General features: G+C 37.8%; 1 protein-coding gene and 1 long non-coding RNA gene across 12 annotated transcripts in view; one reads left to right on the plus strand and one right to left on the minus strand.

Annotated features, from left to right (window-relative positions):
- rbfox3b (RNA binding fox-1 homolog 3b) overlaps nt 1-20,275 on the minus strand; it is a 584,742-nt gene that overhangs the window by 546,550 nt on the left and 17,917 nt on the right. For 4 of the 7 annotated variants that reach the window (XM_073944090.1, XM_073944087.1, XM_073944085.1 and 1 more), the window contains exon 2: nt 15,057-15,162. The gene's annotated coding sequence lies outside the window, so the exon portion shown is untranslated. Of the gene's footprint in view, nt 1-15,056; nt 15,185-20,275 lie in introns of those variants that run through there. The other 3 variants (XM_073944077.1, XM_073944075.1, XM_017354719.4) reach the window with 1 other exon arrangement.
- Nucleotides 5,319-8,219, plus strand: LOC103910207 (uncharacterized). Of its 5 annotated transcripts, none has more exons than XR_012400776.1 (7): nt 5,319-5,432; nt 5,537-5,670; nt 6,305-6,416; nt 6,539-6,593; nt 6,693-6,768; nt 6,843-7,014; nt 7,329-8,219. It is a non-coding gene; the product is annotated as an uncharacterized lncRNA (long non-coding RNA). The 5 variants fall into 5 exon arrangements; XR_012400777.1 differs by having other exon boundaries at nt 6,843-7,005; XR_012400780.1 differs by having other exon boundaries at nt 6,335-6,416; nt 6,843-7,005.

The raw sequence follows: 20,275 nt of genomic DNA on the forward strand, positions 1-20,275 counted from the left end.
AACCTCGGGCACAGTGTAGTCGTGTGGACACTGGAGTTTTCACCTCATGGTGTAAGCATGCACGCTGTTTTCTCCTTTCTGATTGGCCAACACGAGTGGGTTCACACCAAACGCAGAAGACACAAATGTGTCAAATTCTGCACGTTTGCAGCAAAAGCACTGCATATTCCATATCATCCGCTTTGGTGTGAACGCGGCATTAGTCTGTCGTTATCATGCCCTGTTGGATCAGCATGCCCTTAACATGCATCACAGTGCTTGGCCATTTCAATGTGGACAGAGATTTAATTTATTTTAAAGCAAAAGCAGGGAAAACTTGTATAAACTCATTTAAAAGTTTACAAATACACTCGTACAAATACGCACATGTTCTCAGGGCCCGGGATACACCTCTGTGAAGTTGGCACCCTGTAAGAATAAATAGTCCCCAAAACTATGCCATTCGTTTGTGCTGATGTGTGCCGCAAAAACGACTGTTTGTGCTTGTTTGGAGTCTGTGCGATTTAGAGGTGCGATTTAATAACTTTGACATGGTGTCTTTGTTATTGCATCTTTTCAACAATATGTTTATATTGTGTATATACTTTTTTTTTTTCTCTCTCTCTCTCCTTTATTATGTGTATATTTGATATTTTTGGTATATGTTACGAAGTGTAAAAGCGGAAGTCTTTTATTTTGAATTAATTACCGTTACGGATATAAACAGACACAGAAAGATGGCACATGATCACGGCGTCCCAGCTGTGCGGTCTGCTACGGACTAAAGGTTTAGCTTCTGGTTTGATTGGAGAACAAGGTACTGACACTTCGTTTAATATGTTTGTTTGTTTGTATTGAGTTTGTATATTGAGTTTAAGTGATGTCTGTTTGTTTGTATGCGGTTTTCATATTTGCTTACATTTGGTTTCATTTTCTCTTTGTATACAAGCTCTCACGGTGTTTGCCGTATGTAATGTAATGTGTATTTATACAGCGCATTTATTGTGTATGGTCATACACCCAAAGCGCTTCACAATCATGAGAGGGGGGTCTCTCCACACCACCACCAGTGTGCAGCATCCACTTGGATGATGCGACGGCTGCCACAGGACAACGGCGCCAGTGCGCTCATCACACACCAGCTATTGGTGGAGTGGAGGACAGTGATAGAGCCAATACGGTGGAAGGGGATGATTGGGAGGCCATGATCGTATGGGCCGTTAGAGGGACTTTGGCCAGGACACCGGGGTTACACCCCTGCTCTTTTACGAGAAGTGCCACGGGATTTTTAATGACCACTGAGAGTCAGGACCTCGGTTTAACGTCTCATCCGAAAGACGGCGCCCACTGACAGTGTAGTGTCCCCTTCACTTTTACTGGGGCATTAGGACTCACGCAGACCACAGGTTGAGCGCCCCCTGCTGGCCTCACTAACACCACTTCCAACAGCAACCTAGTGTTCCCTAGTGGTCTCCCATCCAGGTACTGACCAGGCTCAGCCCTGCTTAGCTTCAGTGAGTAACCGGTCTTGGGCTGCAGGGTGATATGGCTGTATGGTGCAAGGTGCTCGGTGTATGGTGCAAGGTGTTTGGCCTACGGTGTAACGTGTTTGATGTAGTTGAAGACGTCAGTGAAGTGAATGCTGCACTGAAAATAAATCATGGGAAAACACCAGTGAAAGAGTCAATCCTTTATTGAACCAGGGAGCTACAGACGTCACGGCTCCCGAAATATTTTGGTTACTTCAAATCAATGAAAATAGATAAACATCCCCAACATCCACACACACACACATTCACACACACATATACACTACAGACAATTTAGCCTACCCTATTTACCTGTACCACATGTCTTTGGACTGTGGGGGAAACCGGAGCACCCGGAGGAAACCCACGCGAAGGCAGGGAGAACATGCAAACTCCACATAGAAACGCCAACTGAGCCGAGGCTCGAACCAGCGACCCAGCGACCTTCTTGCTGTGAGGCGACAGCACTACCTACTGCACCACTGCCTCGCCTATGCCATTGCGACAGCAATAAGATCCAATGGACGGCAGACCGCTTTCACTCTAAAATGGCGGAATCCGGAGCTGTTGTTGGGTGCTGCTGTTGCAATGGAACGTTCTATTGGTCATTCTAAGCTCTTTGGTTTTGCTTAGTGGTGAAGTTCGGTGCCAAGTTTGCTTTTAAAATCCTACTTTTTTATATGACTGAACTTGTAATATGTACGAATTAGACTCTAAACTAGCCACAGCCACAGCCATGTCACCCTGCAGCCCAAGACCGGTTACTCACTGAAGCTAAGCAGGGCTGAGCCTGGTCAGTACCTGGATGGGAGACCACTAGGGAACACTAGCTTGCTGTTGGAAGTGGTGTTAGTGAGGCCAGCAGGGGGTGCTCAACCTGTGGTCTGCGTGAGTCCTATAATGCCCCAGTAAAAGTAAAGGGGACACTACACTGTCAGTGGGCGCCGTCTTTCGGATGAGACGTTAAACCGAGGTCCTGACTCTCTGTGGTCATTAAAAATCCCATGGCACTTCTCGTGAAAGAGCAGGGGTGTAACCCCGGTGTCCTGGCCAAAGTCCCTCTATCGGCCCTTGCGATCATGGCCTCCCAATCATCCCCTTCCACCGAATTGACTGTATCACTGTCTCTCCTCTCAACCAATAGCTGGTGTGTGATGAGCGCACTGGCGCTGTTGTCCTGTGGCTGCCGTCGCATCATCCAAGTGGATGCTGCACACTGGTGGTGGTGTGAAGAGACCCCCCCCCCCTCCTCAAGATTGTGAAGCGCTTTGGGTGTATGGCCATACACAATAAATGCGCTGTATAAATACACATTACATTACATTACATAAACTGACATAACGTAAAACAGTTATGTGTCCTCATGTGATCAGGCTGGACTGGCTGTTAGTGTTTTATTTATTAGCAATAAAAAAATCTTTCCTAAAGTGAACCCAACGATATGGTTTCAATATCCTCATCGTTATACCTGTGGTCTGAACTTTCCTTTAAACACAGAACGATTTTCCAAATTTTATTATGTTTATATTTACAGTGATCGTTCTTGGTGTGGCGGGCTCTGCGGTCATGACGGCTGAAGCTCAGTGTGTTTCTCCAGTCAGTAATAATACAGAGGGACTGTAATGATGGCGTGTCTGTGTTTTTAAATCGCTGCTGTCAGAAGGTGCCGCTGATCTCATTTCCTGCGCTGACAGGTGAGACGCATTAAAAACTCACTCTCTGCGCTGCTTTCATCTCCAGAGAAGCCCCCTGGATTCATATATAGACACTTATGAATTTAATAACTCCACAATTATTCCGCATCGAATGGGAATTGACAGACGTGGTGTGTTATTAGCATGCCAGAGACCGGCGAGCGCAGAGTCAAGCTAACAGACATGTTGTTTAACTTGGCAATGCATAAATAAGACTAGGAGAGATGGACCAATCAGAGTTTAAAGATTCAGTGAAACGATCAATCTTTTGAAAATTACTAACAACATCAAATTTGCATTTTACACATGTTTATCATAATCAAAATGTCAAAATAGGAGTTCACCAAAATAATGCCATCAGTTATGCATACGGTAGGTGGGGCTATACTGTATTCCAATAGAATTGTAGATAATTTTATTTATGATTCATTTTATTTCTGACAAATGAAATCAAGTCCACCCTCATCCTTCTATGAATTAGAAAATGCAGCAATTCAAAAATAAATATTTGATTTAACACCTAATAAATACAAGACATAAATATATAATGAATACATTATAAACAAATTATAAATTAAAATCAACACTGCTGCTTTATTAACTGAACTCAATTAATATATAAACAAAGTTAATTGATTGATTTCATTGATATTAGATTTGCAATTGAATAATAAAGATGAAATGAAAGAAAGAAAGAAAGAAAGAAAGAAAGTTAGAAAGAAAGAAAGAAAGAAAGAAAGAAAGAAAGAAAGAAAGAAAGAAAGAAAGAAAGAAAGAAAGAAAAGAAAACACCTGCCAAGACAATGCTTTTTGTACTGAGCTGAAGGAAATAGTTAAATTAAATTATTCAATAATAAATTGAATTAGAATGTATTGGCTTTTTTTCCCCAAATAACACAATTAATTATATAAAGTTATAATATATGAATGAAGCAAAATACAAAACAGTTATTTATTTCTGAATAAAATAAAAAAAAATATTATTCATATATATAAAATAATTATTATAAAAATACATTTTATATTTAATTGTATTATTCAATTATAAATAAATAAACAGGTTAAAATAACAGGTTAAAAATAATTATTTTGTATTTAATTTATAATATTTTGTGCATCAAATTTTAATTATTAATTATAAGTAAATAAATGAATAAATGAGCAAGCAAACAAACAAACATGTAAACACATAAATTATAATATAAACAAATAAACAGGTAAAATTAATTATGCATTTAATTTATCTAATAATCAAAAATAAACAAACAAACAGGTTAAAATTTTAATTATTTTGTAATTAATTTACATAATGTAATTATAAATAAATAAATCAACAAACAGGTTAAAATTGTAATTATTTTGTATTTAATTTATATAAATGTAGTTATAAACAAACAAACAAACAAACCAGGTTAAAACTGTAATTATTATTTATTTTGTACTTAATAATTTGTGCATTTATTTAATAATTATTAATAAATAAATAATCCCAGAAATTCCACACTTACACTCTCAGAAAAAAAGGTACAATGAGGGTACAATTTTGCTCCTAGAGGGAACAAAATATATAATTGTACCTTTAAAGGTCCCAAATTGGTCCTTAGGGCACAATTTTGTACTCAAATGGGCCAAAAAGGTACAAACGTCCAGATTTAGGTTTGAAAGGTACACTTTTGTACCTTTTATAGCACATTTGGATACATAATTGTACTGTAAAGGACCATTTTGGCACCTTTAAAGGTACAATTACATATTTTGTTTCCCTATAGGAACAAAATTGTACCCTCAGCTTATAAGATCAAGACACCATATAACACTAATTTTTAATTAATTAATACTAAACATTAATACTAAAATACATAATTTAAAAATATAAAATTAATAAATTGATTGAATAAAATACTTTAATAATTATTTTTTTTAATTTATTCAAATGTTATTTTTTCTCAAAAAATATTTACAATTTAATGTAGAATTGAATGTAATTTTAATAATTAAAAAGTAAATACTGATCTTTACTTACTGTTTAAGACCCTAAATGGGATTTAGAATAAGGATTATGCAGAGTGACAGTATCTTCATTCAGGTGGAGATGTTGCTGTCTCTTTAAGAACTCGGCTTGTTGGCAGTGTTTGTTACTGAGGCGGTCGAGTTTGCTCATGCTGGCTGTTTACACAGAACTTCGCACGATTTTCAAAGAAAAGTCTATTTTGGAGTCTACACTTTTCAGGTAAATGTGTATTTATGACATATTTTCAGTTTCATTTTTACATGTGACGCCATGTTCTACTGCTTTTGTCTGACTCTCGTGCCTCGGCTTTTCCCCGCTTAAAGACCGCGAAAAAATTCTCCGGACTGCTTGGTGTACGTTTGCCTGCAGGATGGAGTTGGCTAAGAGGTCTGCAGCTTATTAAAGAAGTTAATACAATATGATATTGAAGTCACCGCGGGACATAACGTTATAGAAGGTGAGTAAGTTAACTATATGCTATAAGTTTTCTCGGTGTAAAAACACACTTTATCGCCTACGTATTCGCGCCTCATATCTTACGTTACTGCTTTATTAATAAGTGTTGCCACTGCGGAATATAATCGCAACCCAGATAGCAAAACACTCGGGCCAGTTCCGGCTAGTTTCTCGCCTGCCGGAGACTTACCTCTCGGCCCGGCTCCATTTGCTGTACTCGGACAGGATGCCTATGGACTCACTGCTCTATTCGGACTGCTTCAATCGGGCAGCAGTAAGTGAGCCGAGGCTGCTGCATCCGAGCCGGAATCGGCCCGTGAGCAAAGCGAGCGATTATGTAACCGTGGCTAATTACAAACGTGGTGTGTGTATTCCTGTACACATCTTCATTTTAGTGTCTACATTAACGTTGAGGAGTGTCCACAAACTCTCATGTCCAGAATTGTTGGTGCTTCACTCTTGTTTATGCTTATGTTAATGTATAATTATTAACGTACCACGTTGTATGAATCGCATTTTAAGTAATGCTTCGTTCTTTAATGTAATATTTAATGTAATACGTTACAGTATTTTAACTATTTTATAAATATCTAAAAATAAACAAATAGTTATTATTTTCTCTTATTGCTTTCCAGAAGTTTTTAAAGTTTCCATTTGACCTTCAGGACAGTTGGAACAACAGAATGCAGCCTGACAGCATCAGACCAGTGAAGGCATTTCATATGAAAGCATGGCTCAGTACAAGATGCAAGTATTTCTCATTATCTGTATACCATGGTTTTAATGGCTTACATACTATTTTAAATTTGTAGGTTTTTACTTACAAACAACAATAAATGTACACATATACGTTTCAAATTATTTTCTAGGTATTCATCGAAAGATGAGAGATCAACTGAAGAATGCTATGGACCTGACTCTAAGGTACTCTTTCTAAATTTTCTCTACTTGATTAATATTATTAAATTCTAGCTTTGTATGGATTCCTTCATATTTGTTTGTATGCCACATATTATGTTCCAGGAATTGATTTTACAGCAGCACTTATCATGTTGCCAGCCTTGTTCAGCGAGAAACTTCAACATTTTGCTGTACTCAGGTGCGTATGTTGTTTTCTGTTTAGTATATGCTGTGATAAATGCATTTTATAATTCTTGATATTCTTTATATTAGGATTGCAAAGCGGGTAGTCACCTTACAGCAAAAAGGTCGCTGGTTTGAGCCTCGGCTGGGTCAGTTAGCATTTCTGTGTGGAGTTTGCTTGTTCTTCCCGTGTTCGTGTGGGTTCCTTCCAAGTGCTCCGGTTTCCCCACAAGACCAAAGACATGTGCTATAGGTGAATTGGGTAAGCTAATTTGTCTGTAGTGTATAAATGTGTGTGTGAATGAGTGTGTATGAATGTTTGTATTACTGGGTTGTGGCTGGAAGGGCATCTTTTGCGTAAAATGCTGGATAAGTGGGCAGTTCATTTCACTGTGGCGACCCCAGATTAATAAAGGGACTAAGCCAAAAAATTAATGAGTGAATGAACTTTATATTAATCATTTTATCTGTTATACTTTTTTTAAAATCAGTGAATATTAATTATTTCACATTCTATGCATGTTGACTTTCTCTTCATCAATGATATTAATGAAATAATTGCTTTGTTATTTACAGTGAATCATCTTCACCACATCCAACAGTTCAAGTACAGGAGGAGGCCACCGACTGGACCACAAGACGAGTCATGGCAGTCTTCAGAGTTGATGGCATTGTGATTGGCCGGGTTAATGGTGTGGACGAATATACATTTTTATCCATCTCATTTGAAGAACACCTTGATGTTTCTGCAGTGGAATGTTTTTAATGAACTGTGGACGATGACAAGCCTCGACCCACTCCAGTTACCAGAGTGATCAACCTTGTTTTTTGTTTCTCTTAATGCTCTTGGATAATAATCACAATCATCAAGTTAATCTAGCACACTGCTCTCATTCATGCATAAAGCAAATTTTTAAATAACTTGTGGTCCTAATGACTATCAAAGAACATTTTCCAGTTATGAGTGCCTTACATGTCATGTTTATCAAAAGCATAAACGTATTGTGTTACAACAAATTACAACTCTTCTTGAGGAAGTTGAGGAAGAATCTACTGATGTTGAAGAAGAGGCTACTAATGTTTTTGGTTTTCTGCACTGTTGAAGCAATTTATAGAAGAAACATTGCCTTCATTCTGAAATACAGAGAAAATGTTGATGGCAAATTATTTATGACTGCGTATTCTGACTAAAGACAAATACTTTGGACTTTATAAAGTGCAGTACTTGATGTAGCCTGTGTAATGTGTTTATAAATCTTAAACAGTATTCTTGTGGTCTTTGTATTAAGTGTAGATGATTTACTGTACAGTGAGTGAACAATTTTTATTTGTTATCTAAATTGATCTTTTTACTGTTTTACATGTCTGGTTTATACTTGCTGTGTAATTTTATTACTTGACACATTCAGTTGTGAATTGTAATAAAATATTATTACATTTCTAAATAAAAATGGACATCTGCGAACCAAAATTATTTATTTATTTGTACATGCAGTCACCAAAGGATCAAAATGCCTGGGTCAGTACCCTGAAAATGCTATATAATATAAGAAGGTACATTTTCGTACCTTCCTTGGGGGGTACAAAATTGTCCCTTAAATGGTACAAATGTAGAAGGTACAATTTTGTACCTCTAAACAGAGGTACAAAATTGTACCCTTTAGGGTACCACCCCAGTGACGGGCCATTTGTACCCTAAAAGGTACAATTTTGTACCTTTTTTTTTCTGAGAGTGTAAACAGATGCGTTGGCTTGTTTAAATAAGTAAATAAAACGCAAACAAAGTACAATAAATGTGATTTGTATTTTTTATATAAAAATACCTATACTAAATATATTAAAATCATTCAAATCTCTATACGGAGAATAAGGAAATAATATTTAAACACTTATAAAAATGAATACATCTTCAAACAATGTCCCATCAGAAAATGAACAGCTCTAGCATAAGACCTGCATAACCATCCATGAATTCTCCCTTTCTCATAATCTCCTGCATTACCGCACGGCCCCTGAAGAAAAGGTGTCCCACGAGAACCATATCAGCTCATTTACACCAAAGTCCATCTAATAATCAATTATAAAACTGCATAAAGACCACCCTAGCCGTCAGTGATGGACAACTTTAATATACCTACTATAGGACTAATTTAATTTGTCCTGATATTTCCATACAAGTCAAAAGCACCTGCGTAAGACACGGAAAAACCAATAATCTCATTTATTTCCCTCTTTATATGCAACACAAACAAAGCTTTCTGTCATGTCTCCATCAGTCCCAGTAATGAGATGATTTCTGCTTATGCATCAGCTAAAAATAAAACGCAATAAAAGGTCAAAACTTTCAGCCGGCGTTCATCACGGAGTGTCTCTGAACAGTTCAGCGTCATTGAAGGATTGAGTGTTGTTCCTCTCGTCTTGTTTCCGCTCAAGCAGATGGTGTGTAAAGCAGCGTCGAGCGCTTTAATACACTACAACTATCCTCCGGAGACACGGCAATCTGTCTGAGAGAAATAAATAAATAAATAAAAAACGCAAGAGAGTGACTGATGGAGCATCAGCGAACAGACGCTTCACATTTCTGAAAGACGAGCTCCGCCGGTGAACAGGTCAGCAGATATTCAGCAAACTCACGCTTTTTTTTTCAGCAGACAGAGATAAAAGTGAAGACGAGAAATGCTTCATCACAGCCTGAGCGCCAGGAGTTTACTGCAGGAAAAAACAAGGCAGCGGAATAACTCCTGAACTCGAGACAGCAATGAGCCATGAAGAATCTACCATAGTTAATACAGCAGCCTAGGCTACTAGTTATTATTTGGGGTTTCTCTTATTGGTTTGTTGTAATGAAAAAGTCATGGCTCACTTCTCAGTTATGTCTCCAAATGTCTCATAGGTTTGTCCTAAAAACTCTGGGCAAAACAAAATGCTGGTAGCCGGATCATTCTATATTTGATGAGACTTTGATGAGAAAAGACCATGTTAATACTTTTAAATGTCTCAATCATTGCTCCTCTACATTTCACTGAGATGAAGTTGAAAGTTTTGTAGTCTCAAGTCTCTCATTTCTCATCAAATTCTCATTAAAGATCAATTAATTTGGCTGCTAGCCACTAGGGGTGTCAAAATGAATCGTTTCTTCGGTGCACCGCGATGCAGACGCAGACAATTCGGTATCGGTTCAGTAATAATCATAACCGGTTATTACTGACGTCATTTACCTCATATTCGCTCTGTTGCGAGGAAGGCGATCGCGAGTATTTACAACGCTCTAACTTACTTAAAACTCATGAACTGTGCACAATTTCACTGTGTGTGTTTGCTGGATCAGTCTTTCACTGACATATACAACAAAACCCCTATTTCACTGAGATCGAGAGAATGAAAGTACTCCATTTCTCTCTATCACACACACACACACAGTGGCCCATTTGACCTGCTGGCGTGGCTTTTCTTCTCCTCTCGGCTGTTTTACAGCGTTATTTAAGGATAAAGAAACGAGCGCGTGTCTGCATAGTTTTCTCCACCGTGTCTATCATGCATCAGCTGTGAGATCGCCACTGCCGCCTGCCGCTTATCATTGTCACTCATCTGTGAAGAGCGCAGCGCAAGAGCCAATCGCAACCATTTTTGTTGAGGGTGTGACCAATCAAAGAGGTGTAAGAGAACCAGACAAGGATCAGAAATTGAGCTGGATATTTATATTTGTTTATATTATTTGCTAAATGCTCGTTTTGTTTTAAGTTACAGTTTATATATCTGACTGTTTGTATTAAATTACAAATATGTATTACAAATAATATTTAAATATAAACATATCCATACATTTCAATACAAGAACTGCTGCTGTGAAGAAAATATAGAACTGTGTATGAAAAGCACCTTCAATGCACCGTGATGCACCGAAAAATCGAATTGAACCGAATCGATGGCATGATAATCGTAACCGAACCGAACCGTGAGACTAGTGTAGGTTCACAGCTCTACTAGCCACATTTGGTTTTCCTAGAGATTTTGGGAGAAACATCTGAGAAAATTTGGAGACATAACAGAGAAAAAGTGGGCACATATTTATTATACCAAACTGAAAAGAGAATCTCAAAATAAGATCGTTTAATATGTCTCAATCATTGCTCTCTGCATATCACTGAGATCAAGTAAACAGTTTTGTGGTCTCCAGTCTCAATTTCTCATCAAACTCTCAATAAAGATCAATTAATTTGGCTGTTAACCACATTTTGATCTCATAGAAGTTTTAGGAGAAAATTGAGAGGATTTGGAGTCACAACTGAGAAATAAGCAGTCAAATTTTTATTATAACACACTGAAAAAAGAATCTCAAAGTAAGATATTTTTTATATGTCTCAATCATTGCTCCTCGACATTTCACTGAAACAAACTAGAGAGTTTAGCAGTCTCTAGCTTCTTTTAGGAGAAAACATTTTAGCAGAAACATCTGAGAAGATGCTGAGACAAGACAAAGAAATGAGCAATGTTTATTATAAACACACTGAAAACAAAACCACAAATAAGATCTCTTTACACTTACTGAGATAAAACAGAAACTTTTGCTTAAGTCTCAAATTTCTCGAATATTTCTCATGGCAAAAAAATTCTCAAACTGTGCTCAGATGTGCCAAGATGCTTCAAACATATCAATATGAACTAATATATTTCATTATAACGAAGAAAATAAACTCCAAATAAGATCTCTTGCAATGTCTCAATCATTGCTCTTCTACAATTCACTGAGATAAAGTAGCAAGTCTTCCAGTCTTCAGTTACTTTGTTATTTCTCATGACAAAACTAATCTCAAACTATGCTCAGATTTGCCAAAGAAGCATGAATTGCCAAAGATAACAACATGCGCTTCGATATTTCTCAAACTCTTCATCAAAGAAAGTTGCATTTGGCTACAAAGTACCATTTTGTTCTCCTAGAGAAACATCTGGGAAAGATTTGGAGACAAAACTGAGAAATGAGCAATCACTCTTCATTATAACAAACTAAAACAAAAAAACTGCAAATAAGATATTTTTATACGTCTCAATCATTGCTCCTCTACATTTCACTGGGATGAAGTTGAAAGTTTTGTAATCTCCAGTCTCTCATTTCTCGTCAAATTCTCATTAAAAGATCAATTAATTTGGCTGCTAGCCACATTTTGTTTTCCTAGAGATTTTGGGAGAAACATCTGACAAGATTTGGAGACATAACTAGGAAAGGCAGTCACATATTCATTATAACAAACTGAAAAGAGAATCTCAAAATAAGATCTTTTTTTATGTCTCAATCATCGCTCCTCTACATAACACTGAGATAGAGTAAACAGCTTTGTGGTTTTCAGTCCCCTTTTCTGATCAAATCCTCATCAAAGGTTAATTAATTCAGCTACTAAGCACATTTTGTTCTCTTAGAGATTTTAGGAGAAAGGTCTAAGAAGTTTTGGAGACATAACTGAGAAACAAGCAGTCAGTTTCTTATCACAGACTGAAACGAAAATCTCAAAATAAGATATTTTTCATACGTCTCAATCATTGCTCCTCTACATTTCACTGAGACAAAGTAGAGAGTTTAGCAGTCTCTAGCTTTTTTCAGGAGAAAACATTTCAGGAGAAACATCTGAGAAGATGCTGAGACGCAACAAAAAAAAAAGAGCAATCATTTGTTTTCATTATAAACACACTGAAAACAAAACAACAAATAAGATCTCTTTACATTTACTCAGATAAAACAGAGACTTTTGCTTAAGTCTCCAATTTCTCCAATATTTCTCATGGCACAAAAGTAATCTCAAACTGTGCTCAGATGTGCCAAGATGCTTCAAACATGTCAATGTGAACTCATACATTTAATTATAACTAAGTAATTAAACTCCCAATAAGATCTCTTGAAATGTCTCAATCATTGCTCTTTTATATTTCACTGAGATAAAGCAGCAAGTTTTGTGGTCTCCGGTAACTCTGGTATTTCTCGTGGCAAAATTAATCTCAAACTGTGCTCAGATTTGCCAAGGAACCCAGAACTGCCATCAAGATATCAACATGCGCTTCTACATTTCTCATTAAACTCTTATTAAGATCGATTAATTGGAGAAACATCTGAGAAGATCTGGAGATATAACTGAGAAATGAGCAATCACACTTTTATTATAACTGAAAAGTTAAATATTTACATGTCTCAATTATTGCTCCCCTACATTTCACTGAAATAAAGTAGAACATTTTGCAGTCTCCAGCTTCTCAGGTATTTCTACAAAAAAAAAAAAAAAGTCAAAGTTTCCTCAGATTTGACAAGATACTCAAGACTGCCATCAAAAGTATCAGCATGCACTCATTCATTTCTCACAAAAAAACTACTAATTTGGCTGCTAACCACATTTTGTTCTCCTAAAGATTTTAGGAGAAACATCTGAGAAGATGCTAAAACATAACTGAGAAATAAGCTATTATTTTGTTCATTACAAAAACTGAAAAGAGAAACCCAAAATGAGATTAAATGTCTCAATCATTGCTCCTCTACATTTCTCTGAGATAAAGTAGATAGTTTTGCAGTCTCCATCTTCTCAGGTATTTCTCATGACAAAAATCATCTCAAACTGTGTTTAGATTTGCCAAGACTGCCATCAAAAGTACCAACATGCTCTCACACATTTCTCATCCAATTATCATCAGCGATTGATTCATCTGGCTGCTAACCATATTTTGCTCTCCTAGAGATTTTAGGAGAAACATCTGAGATGATGCTGAAACATAACTGAGAAATAAGCAATCACTTATTTCATTACAGCAAACTGAAAAGAGCAACCCAAAATAATATATTTTAAAAGGTCTCAATCACTGCTCCACTACATTTCACTGAGATTAGTTAGATAGTTTTGAGCTCTTGGAATTACCTGGTATTTCTCACCAAAACATCTAAAACTGTGCTCAGATTTTTACCCAAGATTCCTATCAAAATATCATGAAATCATACATTTCTCAGCAAAAATCTATTAATCTGGCTATTATCCACATTTTTTTTCCTACAGACTTTAGGAGAAACATCTGAGAAGATGCTGAGACATAACTAAGAAACAGGCAATGTTTTTCCTTCCATCATAAACACACTGAAAAGAAAAAAACACAAATGTTCACATTTCACTGAGACAAAACAGAGGCTTTAGCTTAAGTCTCCAAATTCTCCAATATTTAAAGATCATCTCAAACTGTGCTCATATTTGCCAAGATACTTTAGATCTAAATATGAACATGCATAATTCTCATCAAAGATCAAATAATCCAGCTACGATCTACGTTTTATTTCTCCTACAAATTTTGGAAAAAAACAGTTGAGAAGATGCTGAGACAGAACTGAGAAATGACAAATCCTAAACACATTGAAAAACAAAACCACAAATATGCTCTCTTTACATTTCACTAAGATAAAACAGAGACTTTTGCTCAAGTCTCCAAATTCTCAGATATTTCTCATGACAAAGAGATAATCTCAGACTGTGCTCAGGTTTGCCAAGATACTTTGATGAGAAATATGCGAGTTCACATTTACATTTAAAAATCTAATAATCTGACTACTGTCCACTTTTAATTTCTCCAACAAATTAAGGAGAACACAGCTGAGAAAATGCTGAGACATACGTGAAAAAAAGATACTTTCCCCATAGTAACAGCCAAATTAAAAACATTTCACTGAGATAATACGGAGACTTTTGCTCAAGTCTCCAAATTCTCCAATATTTCTCATGACAAAGAGATGATCTCAGACTGTCCTCAGATTTACCAAGATAACAAAATAAAGAATCAATATGAACTGGCATTTCTGATCAAAGATCAAATACCCTGGCTATTATCCACAATTTATTTCTTTTACAGATTTAAGAAGAAACATCTGAGAAAATGCTGAGACATACATGAAAAACCCCCTTTTCCCTTATTATACCACTCATACTGAAAAAAGAAACCTCAAATAAGACCTCTTTAAATGTCTGTCATTTCTCCTCTCATTTTCACTAGTCTCCAGCTTCTCAGATGTTTCTCCAGACAAAAAAAAAAAGATCTTAAACTGTCTTCAGATTCCCAAAGTTACCAAAATCTCTCCTTAAGTGTCAATACGCACTCTCAAATATCTCAAAGAATCTGTGCTGCCTCACACTCTTTTTACATCTCAAGACTCTTCCTGGAGGACAACTAGTGACTGTCTGAATTACTCCAAACTGAAGCCACACTAAGAATGGAACCTTTTCCACTGTGAATGAGATCTACAAACACTCAGAAGCGACAATGGGATGAAGAGATTTCAGTACTTACAGTGGTGTGTTGTGTGTGTGCGCGCGATCGCTGTAATCTCCTCAATGAAGTCGTATGTCCCTCCTCCTCTTCCTCTGATGAAGAGATGCTGGAAATACGTTGCGGTCTGGAAACAGACGAGCAGGAATGAGGGAACAGTGAGTGGGAGAATGAGAGAAATGAAGAGAGAGAGAGAGAGAGAGAGAGAATGATTGGTCTGTCGCTCTGTGCGAGGGAGCGTGTGTGTGTGTGTGTAGATGAGAAAGATGATCTCACCTCAGACACATCAGGCAGGGTTATTGTTTCATTTAAAGCCATCCAGTCACACATTACGAAACACACACTTCTGCTTTTAAAATCTGATTGGATGTTAAAAGTTTGGGGTTGGTGCGATTTCTTTTTTTTTTCTGTGGTAAAAAAAAGTCTCTTGCGACTACATTTGTTTGGTCAAAAAGACTGTAGATTGTGAATTATTAAATGTTGCTTAAATGAATTGTTTTTATGTTATTAATCAACAAAAAATGTGCTAAATTGCATAATTTAATAGTTCAAAAGAGTATTACATATTATAAGTTACAGAGAATGTAAATAAATAAAATTAGATGAAATTTTTTTACATTTAAAAATTATATTAAAAACAATTGCATTGGTCAACAACTGAAACAAAACAGATAATAAAAAAATATATGTCATCTAAAAAGGGCAAAAAAACAAAAAAGGCTAAATAATATGATAGTACTACTAGTGATAACAACAACAGCAACAACAACAATTCCAAATGTGAATACATTTAAACTAAAAGGCATAAAACAATGGAATGGAAAATTAAAAGTTGTCTTGGTAACTAATAAAAAGTAAATAATTTGAAAAATTAATTTGTTTGAAAATGGAAACATTTTAAATGTCTATACAGTTAATATTGATCATTAGTTGGTTGGTTGATTGATGAACTGATTGATTGATGGGCTGATTGATTGATGGACTGATTGATGGACTGACAGACTGATGGAAAGTTGGATGAATTGACAGACTGATTTATTGATGCCTGATTGATTGATGGACTAATTGATTGGTTGATTGATGGATTGATTGATTGATTAATTGACTGTTGGACTGATTGACAGATTGGATTAAATTGACAGATTGATGGATGGACAAACAGTTGAATGGATTATTGATGAATTGATTGACTGATTGATTGATAGACAGACTAACTGATGGATGGATTGACTGACGGACGGATGGAATGAGCGAACGAATGGACTGATTGATTGCTTGATGAACTGATTGATTGACTGATTCATGGATGAATTAATAGATTGGACATTGATGAATGGACAGACAAACAGTTGGATGGGTTGACTGATGAACTGATTGACTTATTGACAGACTAATTAATGTACAAACTGATAGATGGACGGATTGATGGATTGCACAGACATACGGATGGATGAACGGATGGATTGATTGATTGACTAGTTGATTGATTGGACAGATTGATGGATCGAATGACAAACAGTTGGACAGACTTATTGATGCACGAACTGATGGATGGATTGATGAACGGATGAACAAATAAATGGATTGATTGATGTACTAATTGATTGATTGGACAGATTGATGGTTGGAGAGATTAATTGATGAATTAATGCACAAACTGATGGACGTATTGTCGAACGAATAGACGAATGGATGGATTGATGGAATGAATAGACGGACTGATGGTTTGATGGTTTAATTAATTGATTGATGGACTAATTGATTTATCGATGCCTAATTGATTGACTGATTGATGAACGGACAGATTGATAGATGGAAAGACAAACAGTTGGATGGATTGATTGATTGATGAACTGATTGACAGACTAATTGATGTACAAACTGATGGATGGACTGACGTAGAGGTCTGCATTCCCGCGGCCGGGTTCGGGCTAAAACCTGGCGGGTGCGGGCGGGATTCAAAATTTAGTCCCGCGCAGATCTCTAGACTGACGTACGGATGGACAAATGGGTGGATTGATGGAAAGAACAAACACATGGACAGATGGACTGATAGATTGCTTGATGGACTAATTAATTGATTGATGAACTAATTGATTGACAGACAAATAGCTGGATGGATTGATTGAATTGGCTGATTGGTTGATAGACAGACTAATTGACCTACAAACTGATAGATGGATGGATGAATGGATGGACTGATTGATGATTGAACAGACATACAGATGGATGGTTTGATGGAATGAACGAATGGACGGACGGACAGTTGGATGGACTGATTGATAGCTTGGACTAATTGATTGATGGATTAACTGATTGATGGATGGATAGATATATGGACGAACAAACAGACAGATAGATGAATTGACTGGATGATTGATTGATTGATCAATTAATCAATAATTTAATCAATTAGCCTAGTGTAAACTGACATTAGATGGACAAATTATGGAATCAAAAACACAAAACACACTTTAGTTATTGATAAAAAAAATAATCTCCAAAAACAATGAGATATCATTTCCTGTCAATATTGCACAGCCCTATGCGAGATTTATGATCTCTTACACGCACACACACACACACACACCTGTGTTATTCTCAATGCCACCAGATTCAATTAAAAAGAGGAATTGCCAATTAGAAGTGTGTTATGATCCGAGAACAATGAAGTAACCCGTGATTCATTGGCTGAAGCTCCACGGGGACTCGCTGCTGATAGACCGATCCATTCACACATACGCGCACACACACACACACACACACACACAGACATATGCATGTCTGTAAACGCACACGCTTGGCATTCACCTCTTCCTCAGCCAAAATCACCAGCCTGCGGCAAGAACAGTCAAAACACACACACAATTGAGCAAAGCAGACAGAAATAAACCCAGACAGACTCATCAGTCGATTCTGATGTGTGAAATGAACACTTGGATATTTGGCTTGATTTGATCTGAATCACTTTGTTCGCCTTTATTAAATTACCCACAATGCATCTCTGCGAGGCCAGATGACAGAAACGAAGATCAAAATCACATTAATAAAGCCAAAGAGAGTTTAACCTGCGACCCAGAGCTGATCGGTGGATTACAGGGGAAGAAAATCTCAATGTCCGAGACCAATCACGAGCACAACATAGTATGCTTTGAGCAATGCAGAGATCGAGACCTCCACTGAGACATTTCTCCAAATATCTTCTTTTGGGTTCAAACAAAATAAAAGTCAAAAGCTTCAAACAAGCAAATTATAAAAATTGTATATTTATATTTGGGCGAACTATCAACAAGACAGGCACAGCTCTTCTGTAGTTCATCCATCACTAGATATACTTATTGATATTGTGGGCACTTCAAAATAAGGTGTTTATTATTTAACTTTTAGGCGCCGATCACACCAAACATGCTTTTCTGTTCCAAAAAGCAAAGAGCACCTCACTGCCTTTTTTGTTGACAAGAATAAAAGGTAGTGCGGTTCACTTTTTGCATCCTTTTGCATAATATTTAATAATATTGGGATATTCAAGATATGTAAAGTCATACAGCTCTGGATTTCTTGAAACAGCAACCACTAGTCTCTCCTCCATCTTTAAAAGTCTCTATAGTCGTCTTAACACAAACATTGCTGTCACCTCAACAGAAACCCCGCCTCTGCTGTCATTTGATTGGATGATTGGGGGATTTAAAAAAGGTAACACGCTTTTTCCGCTCAAAGTTGACAGCTCACATCGACAAAAAAAACGCTCGTGGCTGTTAGTAAACCATCCAAAATCCATTCCTGTGAAGAGCTGATCCCAAGGTTTTCATAATCCCGGACCAGGCCGTATCCAGAGCAGCTGCTGTGATGGTCATGGAGAGGTGGAGAGCTTGAGACTGATTCCTGTGAGACTCCAGGGTAGAGATCTGCGCGGGACTAAATTTTGAATCCCGCTTTCGGACGCACCCGCCAGGTTTTAGCCCGAACCCGACCCCTCCCGCTTATATTAAGAGTTTGTTGTCCCGCTGCCCGAACCGCCCTGTTTTCTGATCGCCGCGCCCGATCCCGCTAAAGAGCGGGGGAGAACAAAACTGATAATCACCCAGCTATACAGTCCAGACAGCTAAGCTGTCTGTATAAACACACACAGCACCAAGCACACATACACAGTCAAAGCTCTCTTTCTCTCTTTCATACGCGCGCGCGCGCGCGTGCACTAACACACACACAAGCACCAAGCAGACATACAGGCGTTTGCTGTTATATCAACTCAAAGGCTTGTAATACCATGTATCAAGTACCAATGTAATACCAAAAGGTTTTATATAAAGGTATATAAATACTGAGTCGCGCCAGCTCCGGGCCGCAGCGCACGATTCCGGCGCGGATGCGGCAGCGTCGGCTCGCTTACGGCCGCCGTATCTGGCGCGAATCGGGCAGTGAGTCCACAAGCATCCAGCCCGAGTCCGGCAGCCGGAGCCGGGCCGAGTGGTAAGTCTCCGGCAGGCGAGAATCTAGCCGGAACTGGCCCGAGTGTATTTTGCTATCTGGGAAAGCTCTCTCTCTCCCTCTCTCTCTCTCTCATTTCCGCGCGCGCACTAACATACACACACACAAGCACCAAGCACACACACAGGCAAAGCTCTCTCCCTCCCTCTCTCTCTCTCTCTCTCTCTCTCTCTCTCTCTCTCTCTCTCTCTCTCTCTCTCTCTCTCTCTCTCCCTTATTCGCATAGGATTATCCGCGATATTGCTAGACAGCCCGCTCCCGTCCCAAATTAAACCCGTTACCGACCGCTCCCGCGATTTATTCGGAAATTTATTCCCGCGCCGCAGAAATCTGGTCAGGTCCTGCGGCGCCCGCGGGACAGCCGCGGGAATGCAGACCTCTACTCCAGGGACAGACGAGTCTTCAACCTCCGGCGCCTTGACTGCGGGTGGTCGTGCCCAACTGAGCCTGGTTTCTCTTAAAGTTTTTTCTCCTTCAGTTTCGCCAATTGGTGAAGTTTTTTCCTTGCTGCTGTCTCCACTAGCTTGCATGGACTTGTGAAGCTGTGCATCGATGAATTTGCTCTTCAGTGTTTGGACTCTCAACAGTGAATATAGAACCACACTGAACTGAACTGAACTAAACTGAACTGAACTTAAACACTGAAAACTGAACTAAAACTGTTTCAAATCACCATTATCCTCTATTTTAAGCTGCTCTGACACAAAGAGCTATAGAAATAAAGATGAATTGAAACAGATGCACCTCTCAAT

The sequence above is a fragment of the Danio rerio genome, chromosome 3 (genome assembly GCF_049306965.1).
Source record: "Danio rerio strain Tuebingen ecotype United States chromosome 3, GRCz12tu, whole genome shotgun sequence".
Classification (NCBI taxonomy): domain Eukaryota; kingdom Metazoa; phylum Chordata; class Actinopteri; order Cypriniformes; family Danionidae; genus Danio; species Danio rerio.